General features: G+C 39.3%; 1 long non-coding RNA gene across 1 annotated transcript in view; it reads left to right on the forward strand.

Moving 5' to 3' along the window:
• Positions 1-2747: 2747 nt before the first annotated feature.
• Positions 2748-14639, forward strand: part of LOC140685084 (uncharacterized) — a 73616-nt gene continuing 61724 nt past the window's right edge. Inside the window, exon 1 of the long non-coding RNA XR_012058281.1 lies at positions 2748-4241. This is a non-coding gene — a long non-coding RNA (uncharacterized lncRNA). The remainder of the gene's footprint in view (positions 4242-14639) is intronic.

A 14639-nucleotide genomic window follows, 5' to 3' on the forward strand; every position in this document is an offset into this window, starting at 1 on the left:
GAGAACTCTGTGCCCATTTGTAGGGGGTTCAGACCCAAAGGTGCCTGGAACCCTGACAAAGCCCAGGCCAAAATGCTAGAGGGGAAGATCACAGATAGCAATGGGATCTGGCAGCTCAAAGTCAAGACTAGTAGGGGATATGCAGACACTGTGGAATACAGGGGTGGAAAAAAACTTGTGAGGCAGTTCAGTGAGGGAAGAACAGGGTCACCTTGGAAGGCTGGAGAGCAGTTTGTGTCCTCAGGTGCTGCCAACAGTGAGCCCAAAACGTGGCTTTGTAGAGGAGAGATCTGTCTTTGGTGGGGACTTTTGCAAACCCTGCCACCAGCAGAGCAGGACTGTGCACATCTGCAAACAGAAGGGTGACAGCACAAAAGGAGACTATTCAGCCAATGCTTCCATGAGTAGAAGCACAGACTGATATTTAATTTCTTTTGTTTCCTAAGTGTGATTAGAAAAAAAAATATCATTTGATGGAACCATGCTGAGATTAATTTCAACCTGACAAATAAGAGAACATAGCAGAGAAGGCAGGTAAGGTTTAGTTTATTTAAACTGGATTAAAAATAGTGTCTGAAAATTATTGAGTGACATAATTTCCTCATGGTTTGCAGACACCAGCTGGAGATAACTAGGATAAACGTTGTCAGGCACCTCCGTCCAGGCAGCAAAGAGTCCTGCTGAAAGCAATGGGGAAGATTAGCACCCAAATCAGAAAGGTCTCTCTCCATTTTTAACACTCTGGATAATGATTATTGTCTGGTACAACCCTGGCCTGTTGTCAGTTGGTTATAATTAGCTTCAGGCTCTTCTCTGTGCTCCGAACTCAGTGCTCTGGGTGTGGGAAGCTATTTAAATCTATTTACATAATTTTGGAACGTTTTTCTTAAAATATTTCTCTGTGATTGAAGAGCTCTTTCCTGGGTTGTCCCTTGTTAGAGCTATATTGGCAATTCTAGTGGGAAGTTAGATTTCAAAGGAAAAGGAAAGGGCCCTGTGTGGCACTGGGCTGATGGAGGTTCTGGGGGCAGGTGAGGTGGCACAGCCCTTCCCCAGGTGCCAGCCCACATCCCCCTACATCACTGTCTCCCCATCCAACCTGACCATTCCTTGTGCCACAAAATCATCTCCCTATTGACCAGGGAAACTTTTAAAATGTTTGGGCCCTGTGGATAAGACAGTCATCATTTAATTATGTTGAAAAAGAGAGGAAAACATTGCTAACAAGGTGTGAGGCACAAAGAAACAATGAGCAATTAAAAAATCCCACAAGTACTTTTGCTTGGATTTTCCCTCAAAATTCTGAGTAATTTGTCACATCTTTTAAACATTCAGGTGCATTAGCATACTGAAAAGTATGTAACACCACATCTTCTTGATGCCTCTTGGAGTAAACTGCAATGTACTGTGTTTAGAGGCTTTACACTGGATGACTTTGGTTCATTCAGAGATATTACTTTAAAAGTGGACTTTGCTATGATTTTTAGTATACTATACTTCTGAACCAGCACTCAGAAAAATTTATGTTTTATAAGAGAAATAGTTTTGTTATAAGCTGACATTGACTAAAAAGTAAAATTAGGAAAGCTTGAGTGAGAGAGAGGAGTAAAAAGATATATTTTGTTCATCAGGGGATGTGCAGTTATGGGACAAAGGAGGACACATTTGGGATTCAATTCAGGCTCAGGGTTACAAACGCTCCCTTCTAATCAGAAGCACACAGGTGAGAGACATGCTTTGTGTCTTTTGTGCCTCCCATCAGAACAGATTCAGGTGCATGCATAATGCATGAAGCAAGTACCAGCACTGATGCAGAATAATCCATAAAATATGAAGCTGATGTTATGAATAATTAAAGCACAAACACACTCAGAAACACCTGCATGCAGCTAATAGGATGGGCTGGATTTGGCCTATAGAAATGTAGAATTGGAGCTGTTCCTCCTCCCTTGGTGTCCCTTGGGCTCTGTGAGGAGCCTGCCCCAGGGCACAGCTGGGGACCCCTCTAGAGCTTCAAACCCCTCTTTGGGGAGGGACTGACACTGGGACTTTCCTTGGCTACAGCTGCACAGAGGCCTGGTACCTGTTTTCTCCAGAGAAAAATTGCCAAAGTGTTTCCGTGTTATAATATTGAAAAGGCTGAACTTTCAGCCTCCTGGTAAGTAAATGCCAGTTTTGTTTAGAGATGGTGCAGAAAGATGAAATATTTAGCTTTTATCAATAATGTACCCTCTAAGTAGCAGTGCCTACATCGACACATAATCTGTGACAAACTTTCACAGATGCCCTGATGCATTTGAGGCAAGATCAAGGGTTTTTTTAACATGTAGGAGATGAATAACTTCTGATGTTCCCTGCAGAGAAGGAAAAGAGCAGGGCAAGAGCTGAGCTAAGAGTATCAGCAGCAGAGAAGGTCATATAAATTATTGCTGCTTGTATGGCTTGTTCAGATACCCCCTCATGTGGTGTTGCTGTTCTTGCTTAATACTTTCATTATCTCAGTGGAGATCCTGGGTCTGTTAGAGAAGCCATTGAGCACAGAGCAGAGCAACACATCCAGGTCCTAAAGCATTTGTTTGAAATAGAGGCAAAAAAATTGTGAGATCTTTTCTGAAGTTAAATGGCCACATTTTTCTGAATGAGTAAAGCTGGGGAGTATATAAATATACCTAGCAGAGATTGATCACACTTTTACCTGAAACAGGAGAAAAAGCTTTTGTAATCTTAGGCAGCTTCCAAAATATGGTTTAATTTATATTTCTGTAAGAGTGATTTGAATGGAATGGAAAATAATGTCTGGACTGTGGTTTACATTTTATGTGGACAACTCACACTACAGCATATTTTAGTTTTTGTATTTTATATTTCTAGGTTTTTATACTGCTGCTGAAGGTGTTCTCACTGTGTGCACAGCAAAGGTTATTTAAAATATCTTCTTTGGTCTGATGTGTTGGATCTAAGGAAAGCCCTTCTGTACTTTTATTTCTTGAAAAGAGACTGTATATTACTGAAAACATAGAGCTTTCAAAGTAACAAAATCACAGTGCTCTGGATGGATCACACAGAGTGTGGGCTGAAGGGATACAGTGCTCAAGGACAGAGTGGAGAGAGTGTAGATGAAACAAGAGAAGCTGGACCCATGGGTCTCTGAGTTTGGATCAGCTAAAGAGACAAAGCTCCAAGAGTCCCACAAAGCCAGTCCTTGCAGGGGTACTTTGGATGGTGTTTCTGCCTACAAAAGGAGCAGTATTCTTCTGCTTTCAAGACAATTAATTAACTTCTAGTTTTGCCATGAGATTCACTGTCTAATGCTGTTGGATATTTTGCACTCCTTGGTCTCAACTGATAGATCTGGAATGTGTTCCTATTTAAATTAGGCTATAGGCATTAGGCAAAAATAAGTCATTTTTCATTTTTCAGTTAATTCTAGAACTAGGACAACAGCCCCTTTGGAAAATGCTTCCTTTATGGAAATTGTACTCAAATGAGCTGATAAAGCACAAAATGATTATGTGTGATTCTCTAGATTGTTTTACCAGCTTAGTTTGCAGAACCAAAAGTTCTGAAATACTTTGTGACTGGTGTCTTGCATCAAACATCAAGAAATCACCATTTGTGTTTATCTCTTGAGGTTAGGCTAAGTGCTGAAATATTTTAGCATTTGCTGCCAATTTATATCCACTGACTCTTTCCTTGCCTCTATAAACCATTAGATCCTAGGATGCTTTGGGTTCTCCACTGACCTCAGATTTAATCAGGCAGAACTGCAGAAAACCTTCAGATACCATCAGCTCTCTGCTGTTTGAGGGAAAAACAAAATGCAGCAAGTACCCTAAACCCAAACAACCCCATATATTGTTAAGGAGGAAGAACTATTTCTATGTTCCTCCTCTGATTTTTCAGTTCCGTGTCATTTTCACTGTGGTAGCGAAATGTTCATATCCATGGCACTCCTCCTTTCCTACTCTAGAACTGAAGGAGCTGCAGTGGCTTTGGCAAATGGACTAATTATGCATGCAGGATCTTTCCCACTGGCAGATTGAGGTTTTCATGCCCTTCACTGTTTTTCAAATTATTTTTTAGGCAGTGAATTTTCTGTTAATTCTGTGCTTCTGACAGTGAGGAACAAATTTTAAAGTGTAGGTTCAAAATGATAGAATATCTTTGGACTTCTAAGAAAGTGTTCCTTTGTCACAAGCCACCACAGAGCTTCAGAGGCTTCCTATGAGCTGAGCTGACAGGTAGGATGCTCTTCACATAAAGCCTACATTTTCCTTAATAATTGCTGAGTATTTATGAAATAAATGACTATCAACAAAATAATAAAATATATTTACTATCACCCACTCACAGCAAATGACTCTATACAAGTACACATAATAGCAAGAATTAGGGATTTTCCTAAAACTATTTTAGCCTTTTATTTTGTTTTTAATTATGGCTTTACATCTAATTCAAGAACTTTTATGCTTCAAACCTGCTTTAAAAGAAGACCAGAGTGGGGCTGCTGAATTCTGCCATAAGCACTTTAATATGAAAAGTAATGCTGTATATGTACAGCAGCTGCTGGAGGAACAGCTACAATAGAGATGCTTGTAAATTATTTTTTCCTATTTAGTAAGGAATTGAAAAATGACATGTTTCAGTCCTGTGACCTCTGAGAAAGTCTCAGCAAGCAAAGTTGTGCATATTTTAACCTTCACAGTCACACTTACAAGATCCACACCTCAGACTAGCCATGCAGTTGATGGATACACTAATGATCTTGGTCACATTATGCCAATTATATGGAGTGGCCTCAAAGCTGCTGCTGATACCCACAATTAACTCTTGAGATGTAACAGATGGGTCTCTTGGTGAATCCTCTCCTTTGAAGGGCTCACAAACCTGCTGCAGTAGGAATCTTGTACGACGTATCCAGGCTGTTCTGCTGCTAATAGTGTCCACATGGTTCTAAAATAGATCTTGCCAAATCATTAAATGGATCTCGCAGAGCACTAAATTTTAATTGCTCTGGGGATACTGAGAGAGAACAGTATTGATTGACTAACTTTATGTAGGTTTATTAAGAGTTGTTAATCTAATATCTAATTAAGGGATTTTGTCTTACTTTTTTTTTTGCATGATATCTCTGTGATTTTATTAATGATATTTTAAATGTTCTGTCTCTAATAATTTACATGCACCAGATGGGAATGAAAAGAATTGCATTGAACTGAAATATTTTCCCTCTAGGGCCAACTTTGCAAACATGGTATCTTGAGACAGCTAAATAGGGAGTTAGCCACAAAGAGGTGCTGAGAGGCAGAAGAGGTGGGAGGCTGACTGTTCATGTCAGAGGTTGCACTGTGAGGTGGCATTGGGCAGGTTGGGGATTATCTCTGTTGTAAGCTCTTCCACATAAAATCCCCTTGCAGATAAAGGTAACCTAATGAAGGGACAAGCAAGCATGGAGGTGAGGGGATGCTCTGCTGAGAATGGGATGGGAGTGAGAAAGATGCAAAAAGTACTTTGAAAAGAGCAACTGTGTCCTGCCAAAATGACTCTATGTCCTGCAGAACCTCTGTGTTACAGACTGTGATCCTGTGAAAAAAGTGAATTTTAACATTATTGTCAGTGGATCAGGACTTGTCATCTCCCCCTTTGTGTATCCCTGTGGCTCCTGATGGGGACAAAACACGCTAGAGAAAATGATGATTTCTTCTTTTTTTTCTAGTGTGCCCCAAATCAAAACAGGATTGGTTAGTTTTGAATTTAATTTGCAAGGAGGCTCTGCAGACTAAGGGAATTTGTCTAGGAAGAGAAAGAGCTGATCAGATAGTTTAACAGAGTATGTCCTCTAGCCCTGGGATTTTTCTACTGAAAAATGTGATATTACTGGATATTCTTGGAATACAAATTACTACTGTGATGCATATGTCATGGGTGGATACCATGTTACTCTGAGTCTACTGGCAGTTTTTAATGAAAAGGTATAAAATAAAATAAATTTCAGACCATGTTCCAGGGAGAATATTTTTCCTGTGAAAACTGTAGTAAAGGACATGGAAATGTCAGGGAGAGTGAATTTAAAGAGGGGGTGCAAAGCTACATAGCTAATTCTGGCTCACATTACTGGGAAAGGACATATTTTGCATAGCCTATGGCACAAATAAAGTGTGAGGCTACATCCCATGAGCAAGGTCTGGAAAGCCATTAATAAATGACCATTTCCATATAACACATGGCACAGCTGGCACGAGGAAAGTAACAAGTGATTAGAAGTTTGGCAGATGCAACTTATTTGTTAAATGTTATAAGAAGGCAAGCTAAGAGATGTTTTGTACAAGATATATAGCTCTAAACTTTGATTTGAAGGATTTAGTCTGTAAATAGCCAAACAAAAAATTCAACAGCTTTATGTGTACTGCATTTCAAGTAGAAAATGGTGATCAGCAAAGGCAAATTCAGAATTTGTGTCAGTCATTTCATTACATTAGTTGAGACTTTTGTAAATGTACAGAAAACACCCTGACTTGACACCTTGGTTATCAGAACACTGATATGTAAAAGAAGTGATTGAAAAATAACTTACTATTTGTATACCAATTATTTAAAAACAATTCGAACTTAGTGAAATGTGCCAGTGAAAATGCACCTGCTTTTAAACTTGCTTGAAATAATAAGTCTGAGGATTGGTATCAAGGGTATCATCCTATGAAAGTCTGATCAATTAAATATCTATAGGGAAAAACCCCAGCTCTGAGTGCTGTTGGTGCTAGGAAGGCTTATCTAGTAGGGAGGTTTATTGAAATTCATATGGATGCTGGCTCCCATCCTCAGGCTGCCTCCAACGTGTGGCATTCAATTCCAAAACCTTTCTTGTTTGTCTCCACTAAGAAATGTCCCTGATGACCAGACATGCCAAGATTTAATAAACAGCCTTGGACAGAAATAAAGCAAATGCATAAATCCCAGAAAAAGCAAAGTGAGTCTTGTGGTTCCTACCACGAGAGGCTTCTTATGGCAATTTTAAATTGTGTTTGTATGCAGAAGTATTAGTTATTAGCTTTCCCTCTGATCTTTTAAGTCATCCTGGTTTTTTGATCACAAAATTCCAAACATTTTACTAGGCAGAAAATTTGGTCCCTTGCTTAATTAATGAAAGTAGATTAAAGCTTGTGCTGCAAGGATACTGATAATGTCACAAGAAAAAAAAAAAAAAAAGATTATGTTATTTACATCATGTTTGCGTCCTGGGTAAATAGATGAGATGTAAAATGTGAAAAATACAAGGATGGTTCCCACCATCTGCAATTTTGTGGAACAAAAGCTGATAATTAGCAGAGTGCAGTCTGAGCTGGGTACATCTGTATGCATTTCTATTAAATGTTCTAAAGGCTATTTCAGTAAAATGCTTCAAATGATTGTCTATTTTCATGGTACACAAGTCTCAACAAACACCCAGAAGAGTAAATGAGTTTTTCAAAAGAAAGGTGCCATGCTCACTTAGCACGGATTTAATTTTTGCAGAAAGAGATGAGCTTAGTAGCAGCAATTTCACCTACTGAATTGATAGCACTTAGGAAGTTTTAATTGTAGACTGTAAAATTCCTCTTGGCTCCTGGCTCTATTACTCTTGGCTACAGCATTGCAGGGTACAGGGTCTGCTCCAACCACTCCTGCAAACTGTAATGAGGCAAAATGCATAAAAATTATTCTGCTAGTTTAGCATATATCATGTTTTTCCTAAAGAAAAAAAAAAAAAGAAAAAAATCCCCAACACCCTGGGCACTAAAACAGTCATGGCATGAAATCAATTTTGTAAATGTCAAGACATTGGACTGGAATTTTCCAGCGAGTCTAAGCGCATTAGCAGCTCAAATCCCATTGAAAACCTACCATATATACTCTGGACAAATTACAGAAACAGCAGATCTGTAAAAACAGCTGCCCTGGCAGTGTGGAGTATTCCTTGGAGAGGAGCTGGGGTCAGCTGCAGAGAGGGGTTGCAGGGAGGGCACCTCACTCCTCTCCAAAGTGACCAGAGATGTTTTGTTTGTCCTTCCCAGCAGGGAGGGATGTTGGAGGAATGTTTCCCTCCCCGCAGGGCTGGGTGTAGCTGCAGCCCCACTTTACCCCCCCAGCAGTTAGGTAGAAGTGCATGTAGAAACAGAGATGTCATGCACCCATTTAAAGCTTCCTGGGCAAATAAGCTGGTTAAATATGAAAATATTCTCTAAAAACAACAGCAATGACCCTTCAGCTGACACTCAGCCCTGTTCCTCCGAAGCAGTTGAGTGAGGAGAGGATGGGTAATTCACACTGTCTGCCTTTCACTATTCTATCAGCAGATTTTTTTTCCCTGGATAGTGTCTACCTTCCCTTCAGCAGTATTTAAAATGTGGTCTGAGCAAAACCCCAGGATCCTCTTTTCCTCAAAAATGTATATTTGTATATATAAAAATACACATATGTATATACACAAAGAACTTTTTATACCCCTTAAATTAGTCATTAAATATTATGATGATGCTTTGAATTTGTGTTTCACCCTGTGTTGTAGCTCAAGTGTTTCTAACTCCAGTCCTTGCTTTAAATTAAGTTCTCACCTCTGGCTGCTCTGCTGTGTTTCATGGCACTGGCTGGTACCTGACACCAGGGAGAGCAGGGACACACTTGAAGAGTGTGCTTGCATTTATTCAGATAACGAAGATGATGCTTCTCTTCCACCTCCCAGGCACCTGGGGATTTCAGACATGAGCTCATGCTCTTTGTAGGCAGCAATATAGCCTTGTTCAAATCCTTCCAGCCTTCAAGTTGCAGTGAAATAAAAGCTGATCAGCACTTTACTTTTACTTAAATCATACCAACAGCTCAAGCAGTGTTTGGTAGTCTTTGACTATACTTCACTGATTACTTGCTGAGAAAGAGTAATTGCAAATGGCAAGGAAATAAAATTTCAAGCTTGCATTGCAGCTGATTTTAAACATCAGCCTGAGAAGTGCAATGTTAGCTCTTTGCATGGAGAATACTGCTAAAAGAAATATTAGTTTCTCTAGTTTTTTTACTGCCTTAAAATTTTTCTCATTTCTCAGAAAAAGAAGGCATAATTCTGATTTCAGTGAAATACATCTGCTGAGGTTGATTTTCTCTCAGAACTATTGTTCACTCAGGTTCCTGTTTATTTTTGGATGTGTCCCAAAGAAACTTTTGTGCAATTTGTTTAATAACTTCATGAAGAAATTCTGTCTATGCAGGTTCTTAGTTCATCTTCCTTTAGCATAAATAGAGATGGGACCTTTATTCCTGTTAGGATTTTTTACCTAAAAAAATATATATTTGAGAACATTACATATTCTGCCTCCCATTCCTACAGGGATGTTATGTTTTACTGGAGTTGAAAGTGTTATTTAAAAAGATGTTAAGATTAATATTTGCACTTTTGCTGCTGTAATGAACAAGTGGAAGAGCACCACATTGGTAAAGGGGATGTACAGACCATGTGTGCACATGTGATTTAAATACAAGAACTTTGTCACATGATTTTTCATCTAAAACCATAACCAGTTTATCTGATCTCCATTAACTGCTTTTATATATTAAGAAAACAAATGCCCCTGAAACAGTTAACATGAAGAATAAGTTTCTTCTTGAAGTTTGTATTGCCATGGCTTCCTCGTCATCCCTCTGTTCTGAAGCAGCTGTTTTGGTTCTGCTATAAGGTAAAATCCTGTGTGTGCTGGGTAATGAAGAGGTAAAGTTGCTGGTTTCGTGTACTGAATGATTTATAAAAGTTGTTAAATGTAATGAGCAAAGGCAGAATACAGTGGTAGCTGTAGTGTAAAAATATTATCAAATGATATAACTGTCAAATTAATTAAATTCAGTGTGATGTAAATTAGGCATAGTTGTATGCAAATAGGTGTTCAGGCACTTAGCTGCTTGGTTGTAACTAGTTGTCCAGCTGATGCCAAGTAACTATTTCAGGATAAAGAGCACCATTTGCATTTGTTATAAACTCCATGAGCTTAACAGAACTGAAATTCTGTTTGTGGAAATTTGGCCTAAGTTGTCAACATAAATTAAAAATACTACCTGCTCTTCATAGCACTCCTTTCTTTTCTGGGTCGTGGGCTTGTATAAATTAGTGTAAATCCACAGAAACCAAGTATATATCCTAAGGAGAAGTTGAGTGTGAGGACTGTGGACATGGAGTGTTTCTATTACCAGCTTTTACAGACGTTCTTGACACATCTAACTGGTAACAAATCTCTCAAGCTCCATCCTAGGCTGTTTTTTTCCCACTGTCACTATTTCTAAAGCTGTGCCATCCTGCTGGAAACACATTTCAGGTGTCCAATATAAATTACTGCAGTCCTTTCCTCCTCTGACAGTATTTTCCTCTGGCTGCTCTCACTTCTTAGCCTTCACTTTGTCACATTTGCTCCTCATGGAAGTGAGGATCTCCTTTCTCCTGGTTGCCACTGGTGCTCTCCTCTGTGACAACTGGATGTCCTCTTTCCCAGTGCTAAAACCATTGATATTGGCATGATGCTGTATTATCTACTCATCTTGAATATTGTGATTTGTAGCATTCCCCCCCAACTCTTTGAAGGACTGGGTTTGTTAGCCCTAGACATTCCTGTGGAAGTCATCTTCCTGCCTTGTGAAGAGCATCAGCCCAGTGAAAGACATAATGGCACAGGCAATTATAACACTCTTTTTTCTTTTTCATACCAAACCCATAGTGTTTTATTATTGCAAGATTTATATGAATAGTGCTAGCTACAATTTGTTTTAGAAGCTGACATTTATTTGATTAAAATGAAACAAAGTCTTTTGGTTTTTTTCCTGTTCTTCACTGCTAGAAAACTGTTAATATTCTAGGGGAGACCAAGAGGACTACTGTGTGAAAATATAAGAGGTATGAATGGAGAGAATAAACAGTAATGACAAGTAGATTCATTATTGATAATGTTCTATTGGAAGTTCAGAGAATTCATCTCTGACTGGAGGAGATGGCTGTCAGACTGCCCCTGCAAAGCTTTTCTTTTTGAGGACAGGTATTTCATGACTTTGGAGGGCATGTCAGCTGTGTTTTCTAATGCACACCATAAAAAATGGAAGTGCTTCTTAGTGGTACGTAGCTCTGTAGTGATCCCAGATGCTTAAAAAATATTTTATTTGAACAGGGGAACATTTTGTTACTTGAAAAGCACAGGAAAATCACTAAGAACTTGAAAAAAAATCAACACTAGATATTCCCAGAACAATAGGTCTTCAAACCTGTTTAATTTTCTATACTAACAAGACAGGAGATGTCTCATATCTAAAGCTTTTCTATAGTCTTTCCTGTGAGTTCTTGTTAGCAAGATAGACGAATACAGTTTGATAACAATATAGTGAAATGAGGTCAAGACTTATTGTGAATGAGCCTCAGAGAACAATTATAAATGATTGTCAGGATGGGAAGGCTGCACCATGCAAGTGCCCCAGTGGCTGCCCAGGTACCACTCTGTGTTCTCTTTAGCAGCCTGCAGCAAAGGCAGAGTCTGTTCATTAAATCTGCAGGTGATATTAACATGAGAGCCTGTATGAAGAAGATTTAACACTTAGGAAAAGCTTGAAGAGTGGAAGAACAAGTTTGCAATTCTGTTAAGGGTAAATAAAAAGAGCTAGACTTTGGTACAGGTTTATCAGTGCAGCAGGGTGGGGAGCAGCAGGGTGGGCAGGTGCTTTGGGGAAGGGGATGGGAAGGGCCCTGAGTGAATCACAGGTCAGAGGGGGTCACAGGACTCTTACAAAGCTCATAGTGGGAATTTCAAGTAGCAAATTACGTCTATGAAATCATCCTTCCCCCTCCAGAAACTAGTAAGGGACCTCATCTGCCAGTCCCTCACCTAGTTGTGAAAAAGGGGGCATTCCTCAAAGAGTATCTGCGTGCCTATATCCATATTAATTTCTTATTAGTCAACTGTTTAATGAAAAGTTTTTTACTAAGATCTAACCTTCAAGAAAGAGAACCCAAGATTTTTAAGCCAAGCTACATCAAGCATTTCAGATAATAAATCTGAGGGAAAAGTTTCCCAAAGTTGTAAGGATTGTTACATCTCTGTATGACTGAATTTTCTACATGAAAAAGACTTGAGATTTCTGGTTTGCCTATACCAAAGACTTGAGATTTCTGTGTTTTCTACACTAGACAGACATTAAATATTAAACATTGTCTGGGAGAACCACAGGCAGGTGAAAATCATCCATGATATTTACCTTAAAGTCACTGTTCAAAACTCAACCTTGCTTATTTTAAACTGATGAGCTGGTCATTGTTTTTACCTAATTACTTCTTATCACTGATATTTCTCCTCCAAGTGTGGATTTTATTGTTCTGTTTCTTTGTAGTATCAATTATAAAAGTCTTTACCTATGGCTTAATCATTATTTTAACAGATTTTCTTGCATGGAACTATCTGGTTTTCCATGACAAGTTGTTTAGGTTCACTGGTGATCAGGGAATCAAAAGACATATTGGTTGTTTTCAACTTGTACCTAAGTCCTTGCCATGCTTTGCCAAAGAGTGGGCGCAAGTGTGCTCCTCAAGGACAGCCCCAGAGCAGAGTTACCCTGGTGACAGAGACTGCAGGGTTTGTGTTTTCTAATACACAGCATAAAAAATGGAAGTGGTTCTTAGTGGTCTCCTGGCTGCTGCAGACCCTGTGCTCACTCCCTGCATCCCCCTGGGATGAATGGTCTGGCTGACAGAACAGCAGCTGCAGCAGTGGGAATGCAGAAGCTTCTAGAGGGTCAGAGTTTAAAAAAGCACCTACTCTAAATATAATTCAGCTCATTTAGTTAAGCACCTGTAACCTGCATCTGAAAAGCACAGCCTCCCTGGTGATCCATGTGTGTGCTGGCTAATAATAATGATAATTTCTGAGAGTTTCAGACAGAAGTAGGCAGTCAAACAACTCAAGCTGTAGGGAGATGAGCACAAGAGATGACACGGTTCAGCACACCACGCTGGCCATGGGGGCATGAGGGCTGAGGGACACGGGAGGAATTGTGGCCAGTGCTACAAAGGTTGTAGCATCTGCCAAACATATATTTACTTGTATTTGAAGTGGTATTTGGACTGAGCTCTTTGGGCTAGAACTGCAAATAGGTTAGGGACAGTAATGCTGATTGCTGTAATTTCTCTTTTTTGGCCTTGTATAGGTAAGGCTAATTAGGTTATAGGACAAAATCAGGGTCCCAAGGAACTTCTGTGACTGTAGGACTTGGATCTAATTTAATACTATGATTTTATTCACACTCTGTGTGATATTTGTTACCTGCCATTGATGATTTTGGAAAGTAACAAAGTCGTTTAAGTGCTCCTCCAATATTTGCAGAGGCTGATTTCTTTGCAGGAGGGAGCTGAGGGCCCTGCTGGAGGCCATGGTAGGAAGATTATGGATTACAGCGTTTAATCTCTCTCTTTTCACACATCATGCACCTACTACAGACCCTGCCTACTGACTTTTTTTTTACTGTTTCTATGGCAGAATTAAAAAAAATAATCTGAGAATGCTCTGTAGCATAAAAAAATAAGGTCATAGAAAAGATGGTCCTTTTTATATCTCTGCTACGGTCTTGCTGTGCAGCCCTGGGTAAATAAGATTTTCTCTCTGTGTTCACTGTTCCCTTCCCTGGGCTTTTTAAATGAGCAGGATCCCAGAAGTAGGGACTGTGTCTCTGTCCTTCTATAACATGGGTCTTTTAAGCCCACATTTGAATTTTGCACTGAATTAGCATCCATGAGTATCATGCACATGATTGCAAAGTGAAATGTAAGTCAGTAAAGAAACAGCTGTCATTAAACTGAGAAATAAAGACAGAAGTAAACATTTCTGTTTCTCAGAAATTAACCAGGTAAAATATATTGTTCCATTTGGAGTTTATGGATTACAATGTAATTTACAGTTAAAAACATGTAGACTTTTAAATATAGTTAAATTTTTCAATAAAACACTCTAAATTAGGGCTGTATAAATTTAAATGGGACTTGCTTATCTTTTCTTTCATGGTTTGGTGGCTTCAGAGCCTGACTCTTCTTTCAAAATAGTGGAACTGTGGCAGGGAGAAGCATAGTGCTGCTGTGAATGAAAGCTACTGTTGTTTCCCAATGAGGTTCTGTTGTCAAGAAGCTCTGAAAGAGCTTGGGAAAGGACAGAGGAAGGAAATTATTACAGATTAAAAAAAGCCCAAACCCAGTGAGGGTGTTTACCATAAATTATTTCATCCATTACAAGCAGAAACAACACCTTCACCACTACTGTGAGAATTTTCCTGCTCAATAGTTCCTTGTTTTATTGTTGTTTTCCTTGCTGATTATTGCTGCAGGGTTTGTGGGTGTTAGGAATCCAGTGGGGAGTGTGTTATTGAGGCAGCTCACCTGTGCTCCTGAAGCAGCTGCTGTCCACTAGTGCTGCTTGACTCCAAACCAAACCCTGTTGCTGGACACTTTGAACAATTTCTTTTTGGCTAGTCTGCAAAACAATATTTACCCTGGGCCAACAGACACATTGCAGCCAGATGTGAATCTGCAAGGGACACTAGGAAGGAAAATAACCCTTCTGCCTTTTGCATTCAGGGCAAAACCAGTTGAAGAATTTTAT

Source organism: Taeniopygia guttata, chromosome 14 (assembly GCF_048771995.1).
Source record: "Taeniopygia guttata chromosome 14, bTaeGut7.mat, whole genome shotgun sequence".
Classification (NCBI taxonomy): Eukaryota; Metazoa; Chordata; class Aves; order Passeriformes; family Estrildidae; genus Taeniopygia; species Taeniopygia guttata.